This window comes from Mus caroli, chromosome 15, assembly GCF_900094665.2.
Source record: "Mus caroli chromosome 15, CAROLI_EIJ_v1.1, whole genome shotgun sequence".
Classification (NCBI taxonomy): Eukaryota; Metazoa; Chordata; class Mammalia; order Rodentia; family Muridae; genus Mus; species Mus caroli.
This window is the reverse complement of record NC_034584.1, coordinates 88915059-88924321: the sequence shown is the minus strand read 5'-3', so window position 1 is coordinate 88924321 and position 9263 is coordinate 88915059.

The window sequence follows — 9263 nt, the reverse complement described above, 5'->3', positions numbered from 1 at the left end:
TGCAATATACGTGCATCTGCAGAGCATAGTGCACTTGGACATGCACATGTAAGCTGAAATATATGATTTTCTATATATGTTCATGTGTCTATATTTTATACACACATAGAACTTGTACATACTAGAAACACTCTAAGGTTATCTTGCTTCTCCTTTAATAAGTGTATTTTCTAAGGTTCCATAAAAAGTACAATCCATAGAGTGTACACACACACATACATGCACATGCACACATATACATGCACATATACACCATGCACATACATACACAGATACACATACATACACACACACACACACACACACACACAGAGACAGAGAGAGAGAGAGAGAGAGAGAGAGAGAGAGAGAGAGAATGAATGAATTTACTAGGCTGTGGTCTGAGTAGTCCAGCAATGGCTGTCTCCTGATAGAAAGAACAAAAATCTAGAAGTTGTTCAGGTCAGAAGACTGGATAGCCCAACAGCCCCAAGCTGGCACTGATGTCCTAAGAGAAGTTTCTAGAGACTGCTGGTCTTCAAGCTACATTGGGATCCTGAAGAATTAGGTTCTAATGTCAGCAAAGGAATGCCTCAGCAACAGGAGAGATGAGCTTTCTTGTGAGAGTGAGGGCAAGCAGGCTAAAGGCCAAAGCTTCCTTCTTCCATGTCCTTTTATGTTGCCTGCCACCAGAGGGTGTGGACCAGATTTAGGGTAAAGTCTTCCCACCTCAAATGAACCAATCAAGAAAATCCCACACACGTGTGGCCAGCTGCTTCAGTTTTAGTTGGTCCTAGATAGTCAAGTTTATGGCCAAGATTAGCCATCACAGCAAGCAATAAAAAGAAATGAATGTGTTGACTGGTTTACTTCTTCATGGATGATTCAAGATGGAGTTCTTTGAGTGAGACCCCCCCCCCCTTACTTAATGATTTACCATTGTATACAGTTTGTTTTCATTTCTGGAACTAAATATGCTTTGGTTAGTGGTGGCGTTGAAGGACTCTGTCTTCCAGTTTCTGTGACACCAGGGTACTTATTCCAAAGAAATCCTGCTAAATAGAAGTAGGAACAGAACTGAAGTCATTTCACAGGCATTGGAATTTCACTGATAGTGGATATAGACAGCAATATATGTTAAACTGAGATCAACCACATTATAATTAAATGACCCAAGTGTACCAATGCATAGAAACATAGAGCTTGCTTAATCTCTTGTCCTCATTTCCCAAGTCAGTGATGGCCAGCACTCAACTGACAGACACTGACACAAGACAAACTTCATCTGAGTGTCTAAGTCATATCTGAGTTGTGCCCAAAGATGAGGTTATTAATTCATTAGTCACAATTTTGTCCTTTATATTTTATAATAGTTAATTTTATTATAAATTTCACTGTGTCTAGAACCCACTTGCACCCTGCTTCTAAAATGGCCAGCAAGCATTTGTAGGAGACTCAAGGAGTGTCTTATCATGGACAACTATACCTACTGTGTACTCCTGCTCTAGGAATGTTTGAAGGGAGCTTTGGTTGCCACAATCTTCTAGTAGACTGCCATTGATCCTTATAGAACATTGCCAAAGCCTGAAATTCCAAAAGCAGGTCAAAGAGAAGAGGATCATAGGACAGAGTGCTTCCTTTCTTCTTGTGTTGTAAGTGGTCAGAAGAGACCTGAAGTGACACACAATTGCATACCAACTTCAGTGTTTCTTGTGAAGCTGCTCTTTCAGTTTTTCATTACAATTTACACTCTTACTACACATGCATCTGGGATGGAACGTCCTTGAGTGACAACCAATAGGTAGTACTCAAATTTCTTATTCTCTTTCAATGCCAAAGACCTTGTTATAATTGTGTTACACCTGGTTGCTTCTCTGTAGAACAACTATTTTTTTTTTCAAGTAGGTTTTCAGTCCTGTGTACATAAACTTGAGTCAGGGCTATACCAAAGTTTTCTACACATATTAGAATGTCAGACATAGATAAGACAAAGGATATGATTCTTGCTACTGAAATATGGTAACATTTATGGACCCATGGATCTGAAAAATCAGTTGATATTCTGCTGTTTCAGTCAAAGCATAAAAAACATAGTGACGAACTGAAAGGATTAGTTATTGCTTATAATTACTTTGATTTGTAAAGGGACGTCTACAGCACACAGTAATTGTGAGTCATTTGGGTGTTCTAAAATTGACCGCACACAATTAAGAAAGTAATTCTGGAGATGAAGTCTTGGTCTCAACATGCCTTTCTCATTAAGTCTCTGAGATATTTAATTTCCTAAATGGTTTACTAAATGGCTGTTTCTAAAAGGACATTGAGAAAATGAAGACTTGAACTTTTTCCTTTCTTCATTCATAGGTACTGTGATACTTCTCTTTGGATATGAAACCACATACTTTTTGTTTGTTTGTTCATTTTCAGGTTTTTTACTTTAATAGCTAATCCTTTAGGAGTTTCATACAATGTATTTTGACCACTGTTACACATCATTCCTTCCCTATCCCCCCTAGATCCACCCCTACCTCACCAACCCAGCCCCCCAAATTTGTATCCTTGTTAATTTAAATCTATTTAGAATCCAATTCTGTGCCACCTATAACCCCTTGGGTGTGAAACCATCTATTAGAGTATGGTTGACACACCAGAGATCACACTCTTAGTGAAGACAGCTCATTTTTACTCTCCCTAAAGTTATCAACTGCTAGTAGCTTCTCAGCTGGATACAGTGCTTCCTCATGACCTTCCGTTCCCTGCTCAGACTGTTTCTGGTTTGAGTTTGTAGCAGTATTTCCCATGCTTTCACCAACACTGCCATTTGTATGCAGAACTGCCCTTCTGTGTTCAGAAAGCAGTGCTTTGCTGTAGTCATCCACAACCTCTGACTCTTACAGTCTTTCTGCTGTGCCTTCCATGATGGCCTCTGAGCCTTGAGTAAGTCATATGAAATCAACAACCATAGAAACTTCCTATAATATACACATATACAAACATAAGACTTTAAAGAGTTATCTGATTATGGGGGAACACTACCCATCCTAGATACCACAAGCTACCCAATAAAAATCCCAGTGCCAGGAATGCATTAACTCCTGTGGATTTGTTGTTCTATTGAGGCTTCTAGACCTGAAACATTACAAGCTATTGCCATTGCTCCTATTCTCCAAAACTTGATGGTAAAAACCCTACTGCCGAATAAACTACATACTGAGTTATAGAACATGGCAAAAGCAAGCTGGTGCTCTTCAGGAAGTTTCATACCTACTGGCTAGCTCTCATGGTGCTGGAAGGTGTTGTGCACACTACTGAAAAATAGTTATTATTCTATCCAGCTATGAAGCCTGTAAATCACTATAATGATCAAGCTGACAAAACATGCTCACTAAAGCAATAATGGCATGAATGATATTGGAGTAACCAACCACTCTCTACTTGAATTTAAGACATGCTCCAAAAAAAACTTGGGATAAAAACACTGTGGCCATACATGCCCTGGGGAAAACTTACCACTATTATTCTAGTCAGTGGACACAACTTTAAATCTATACCTAATGATATATCACTGTATTTATAAGTGAGTGTCTTATACAACCCTCATAAAAGCAGTTTCTTTTTGTGGTACATAACAATGAATATAGAGATTCACAACTGACCGATGTGCAGATAATAAGAGACAGTAGAACACTCATTTCTAATTTGGAAAACCTTTTAAGTTTTATTTATTTATTTATTTATTTATTTATTTATTTATTATTGAATTGGGATATCTATTTAATATTTATTTATTGCATGTATATTTTTTATATTCTGATTATGGCTCCTTCTAACTTCTTCCAGATCCTTCACACCCACCTAAATCTATATCCTCTCTCTCTCATTATAAAACAAGAGGCATCTAAAAAATAATAGTAAAAGAAAATTAAAAGAAAACAAACAAACCAAAATAGGATAAAATAAACAGAAAAAGGACCAAAAGAAGGCACAGAAAAGAAATAAAACAAGAAAACATACATTCTCACACACAGAAATCCTATATAAAAGACAAAATCAGAAAGCAAAAGACCTATAATGTTAAAAACCTGCCCAGACAAAGCATTATGAAACAAAATAATAATAATAATAATAATAATAATAACTTAAATCCTAAAAATACCATTAAGTTTGCTGTATTGCTGGGGCATTTAAGTGTGGTTTCTATGCCCAGTGAGACTGTGTTGATGAAAACTAATTTTTTCTTTTTTGAGGGATTATCAATTGGAGATAACATCTGGGTTAGGGATGGGGGCTCAAGTTTACTTCTGTCATTACTGAGACCTCATCTGGCTTAGACCTGTGTAGGTCCTGTGCCTGCTGGCAGGGTCTCTGCGAGTTTGTATGTATATCAGTCCTGTTGTATCTGAAAGGTTGTTTCCTTAGTGTGTTCCAATGTCACAGGCAGGCTATGACAATATTCCTGTTTCCTCTTCCACATAGTTTCCTGAGCCCTAAGGGGAGGAATTTGATGGAGACATTCCATTTATGATTGAGTGCCCCAGTTGTGGGTCTCAGCATATGCATCTCCTGCAGAAGGAAGCTCCTCTGGTTATATAGATTGCAGTCTGCTTAACGAAGATTTAACATCTAATAAATAAACAAATGTATACCATATTTGCCTTTTTATGTCTGACCCACCTCACTCGGGACATTTATTTTTCTTGCTCCATCCATTTATGTCAAACTTTATGATTCTGTTGTGTTTGTTTGGTTGGTTGGTTTCTTTTGTAACAGCTGAGTAATATTCTATTGTGTAAGCATGCCACATTTTCTTTATCTAGTCTTCCACTGACAGACATCTAGGCTATTTCCAGTGACTGTCTATTAAGAATAAGGAAGCAGTTAACATGGATGAGCAAGTGGCTCTGTAGTAAGGTGAAGAATCTTCTGAGTTTATGACAAAGGGTGATATAGATTGGGCTTGAGGTAGATCGATTCCCCCACTTCCTAAGGAGCCACCACAACGCTCTCACCTGTAGCTGTACAGATTTGCACTCCCATCAACAACTGAGGAGTGTTCCTTTCCACATCCTTTCCAGCATGACCTGTCATTTGTTTTATTGATCTTGGCTGTTCTGACTGGTTTAAGATGAGATGTCAAAGTGGTTTTGATTTTCCTTCCTCTGACGATTAACTATGTTGAGCATGTCTCTAAGTGTCCCTCGTCCACTTGTGGTCATCTTTTTGAGAGCTTTCTGATTAGATCTGTACCCCATTTTAAATTGTACTGTTCTTTTTCTTGAGGTCCAAGTTGCTTAGTTCTTAGTATATTTTAGATATTAGCCCTCTGCTAGTTGTGTACTTGGAAAAACTTTTTTCTATTCTGTAGCCTACCACTTTGTCCAAATGATGGCATCCTTTCCCGTACAGAAAGTTTCTGTCTCATGAGGTCCCATTTATTCATGGAGGATTTTAGTGTCTGTACTAATGGTGTTCTCTTCAGAAAGTCCTTTCTCTGCCAATGAATTCACAGCTTTGCCCTCATTTCTCTTCTATTGTGTCCACCTGCTTTATGTTGTGGTCCCTGATCCCTTTGGAGGTTAATTGTGTGCAGAATAATGTTGATGTGTGTGGATCTATTAGGATTCTTCTATATGCTCTCATCCAGTTTCACCAGCACTATTTGTCAAAGATGGTATCTTTTTTTCTCCACTGTGAATTTCTGGATTCAATATCAAAAAATCAGGTATCCAAAAGTATGTGAGTTTATATCTGGGTCTTCAATTTTATTTCATTGACCAATAGGTCAATGTTTTTATCCCAATACCTTGCTGTTTTTATTCCTGTAGGTCTGTAGTAAAATTTAAAATTGAGGGTGGTAATGACTCCAGCGGCTTTTTTTTTCTTTTGTAATTAGAGTGGACATTTAATTTCATTTAAATAAAGCTCTAGAAAATTAAAATTAACCTATAGTGAGGAAAGTAGACCAGTAGTTTCTAGTAAATTATTCTGTAATATGTATTCTGTAAATTATTCTCAAGCAGATAGTTTGACAGAGAAGAATTCTACAGTGACCCTAAGGAAGGTGCAGGCTGAGATGATTATTTTTCATTGTGGGTATTATTTTGCAGGTATAATATGCAAACTTTTAAAAATTATATTTAAACATATATAATTTATTAAAATATTATACTCAATGAAATTTGTTTTTTCTTTTTTCCCCCTTTCCTCCTTTTATTGAAAATAGATTCTTTTCTCATACAATATGTCCTGATTACAATTTCCCCTCCCTCTGCTCCTCCCAGTACCTCTCCAGCTCTCCTTCCCTCCAGATCCACTCACTTTGTGTCTCTTACTAGAAAAGACAAAGCTTCATTCTGCTATACTCATAGATCAGTGCCTTATTCAGATACCACAGGAACAAATACAGACTCAGAGCCAGGCATTACACACACACACACACACACACACACACACACACACACACACACACACACACACACACACACACACACACACACACACACACACACACACACACGGTGGAGGGGGAGGGAGAGAAGGAGGGAAAGAGACCTTGGTGCACCCAGCACTAAATGGGATGTCTCCATCAAATTCCTCCTCTCAGAGCTCCAGGAATCCCACAGAAGTGAGTGTGAAAAGAGTGTAAAAGCAAGAGGGGATGGAGGACACCATGAAAACAAGGCCCTCTAAATTAACATGGGAAAGGCTCATATGAACAAACAGAGACTGAAGCAGCAGGCACGGAACAGCAAGGGTTTCTACTGTGTATTACAGCTTTTAGCTTGGTATTTTTATGAGTGTGTGAATGAGTGGGTCTCTGATTCTTGTGCCATCTCTTGGGCATCATTTTCTTCTTTTGGTTTGCCTCATCCAACTTCTCTGTTAGGAGTTTTGTTTTATTTTATAATTTATTTTGTTACATTTTGTTGTTATCTCTTAGAAGCATGTTCTTTGATAATGAGAAACATGCTTTTATTATTCAAGATAATTTCAGCTATCCTGGGATTTTCATCTTTCCATATGAAGCTGAAAATTGTGCTTTCATTTTCTCTGAAAATGGTATTGGGATTGTAGGTTACTTTTGGTAGGATGGCCATTTTTGCTACATTAATAACCCAACAGACAGTGGACAGCACTGTGGCATTGCTTCACCTCGCCACTCTTTTCTTTATTTATTGGGCTTTGCTGACCACACTGTGTGGTATCAGTTTGCCTTGCCTTCTTTGCTGATCATAGTTTGTTGTGACTTCATAGAGAGAAACACACTAAAGAACTCTCGATGGTGTTCCAGCAGCTTCTTGTGGCTTCTGCTGACTCTGGTGGCTTCCATCCCTTCTGGCCGAGCCTCACTCTTTCTTGTGGAGTAAACTTCAGTTGTCACTAGTGAATGATGTTTGTGAGTAGATTGAACTACTGCTGCTGATTCCTGTGAACTGAGCTGCTGATATCCTGACAACACAGATTTGATTTGCTCCAAAGAACTATTTCTAAACAGGTTCACATCTTCCTTTGCCCTATTAACCTTTCCTTTCTACTACCTCTGGTGAGTGATAGTCTAGAAGGGAGGTTAAAGCATTTAAGTACCCTTATTAAAGTATGTTGGAAAAATATAAGCCTACAATCCTCTTTATGGATTTTTCCTTTAATGAGTATTCACTGCCCTTCTCTACCTCTTTTGACTAGTTAGGGTTTGAAGTCTATTTTGTCAGATATTAACATATCTACACCATCTCCCTTCTTGGGTGCATTTGCTTGGAATAACATTTTTTTTATCTTTTTACACTGAGGTGATATTTATCCTTAATGTTAAGTTATATGTTGTGGATGTAGCAGAAAGATGTCACCCATTTTTGTATCCAATCTATTAGTTTGTGTGTTTTTATTGGAGGATCAAGTCCATTGATATTGAGAGTTATCAATGATCAGTGTTTGCTAATTCCAATTATTTTGTTGTATCGGGTTTTTCCCCACTGTTTTGATTTTCTGTCCTGGGATTATTTATTCCTTATGTTTTCTTGGGTATAAATAACTTATTCAAGTTGAAGTTTTCCTTCTAGGACCTTCTGTAGAGCTGTATTTGTAGATAGATACTGATTGCATTTGATTTTATCATGGGATGTTTTCCTTTTTCCATATACTGTGATTGAAAGTTTTGCTAGATATGGTAGTTTGGACTGGCATTTGTGGTCTCTAGAGTTTGTAGAGTATTCAGGTCCTTCTGGGCTTTAAAGTCCCCATTGAAAAGTCAGATGTTATTCTAATGGATTTGCCCTTACTTAGTGTTTTCCCCTAAAGCATTTAATATCCTTCATTTGTTTTATATGTTTAGTGTTTTGATTATTATGTCTCATGGAGAGTTTCTCCCCTGCTCCACCCTCCTGGTATTATTTGCATTGATAGACATCTCCTTCTTTAAGTTTATTTTTCTTCTATGGTTTTATTTAAAAAAAAAAATTTGTACCTTTGAACTGGGTTTCTTCTCCTTCTTCTATTCCTATTATTTGTACTTTTGGGTTTTTTATAGTATTCCTGTTTTCCTGCATGCCTTGTGCCTGGATGTTTTAGGATTTAACATTTTCTTTGACTGAGGTATCCATTTCTTCTATTTTATATTCAGTGCCTGAGATTCTCTCTTTCAACTCTTTTACTCTGTTGGTGAGGTTTTACTTCTGAGGGTTTTTTTTTATTGACTTTCTAAATTTTTATTTCCAGTTTTACCTCAGATTGGGTTTTCATTATTGATTCTATTTCTACTTTCATATCTAAACTGTAGACGTTATTTATTATATTGGTTTTTTTCCCACAGACTTCATTAAGACTTCATATTCTCTTTGAGGTCCTTGAGCATATTCATAAATAGATAATTTGAAATTATTGTCTTGTGTTTTGATTATATTACATTTCTTAGAGTCTGCTGTAGTAGGATTTTGGGGTTCTGGCAGAGACATATGGCCTTGGATGTTAATGACTATGTTTTGGGTCTGGGTCTACGTTTGGGATGATTGTGGTTCTCATTGTTGGCTTTTGGTCTTGCCTTTTTTTGTAGGGAATTCCATTCCTTGGTTTCTTTTTTTTTTTCTTTTTTTTTTTGAATTAATTTTTTTATTAGGTATTTTCCTCATTTACATTTCCAATGCTATCCAAAAAGTCCCCAATACACTCCCCACCCACTCCCCTACCCACCCACTCCCACATTTTGGCCCTGGCATTCCCCTGTACTGGGGCATATAAAGTTTGCAAGTCCTATGGGCCTCTCTTTCCAGTGATGATCTACTAGGCCATCT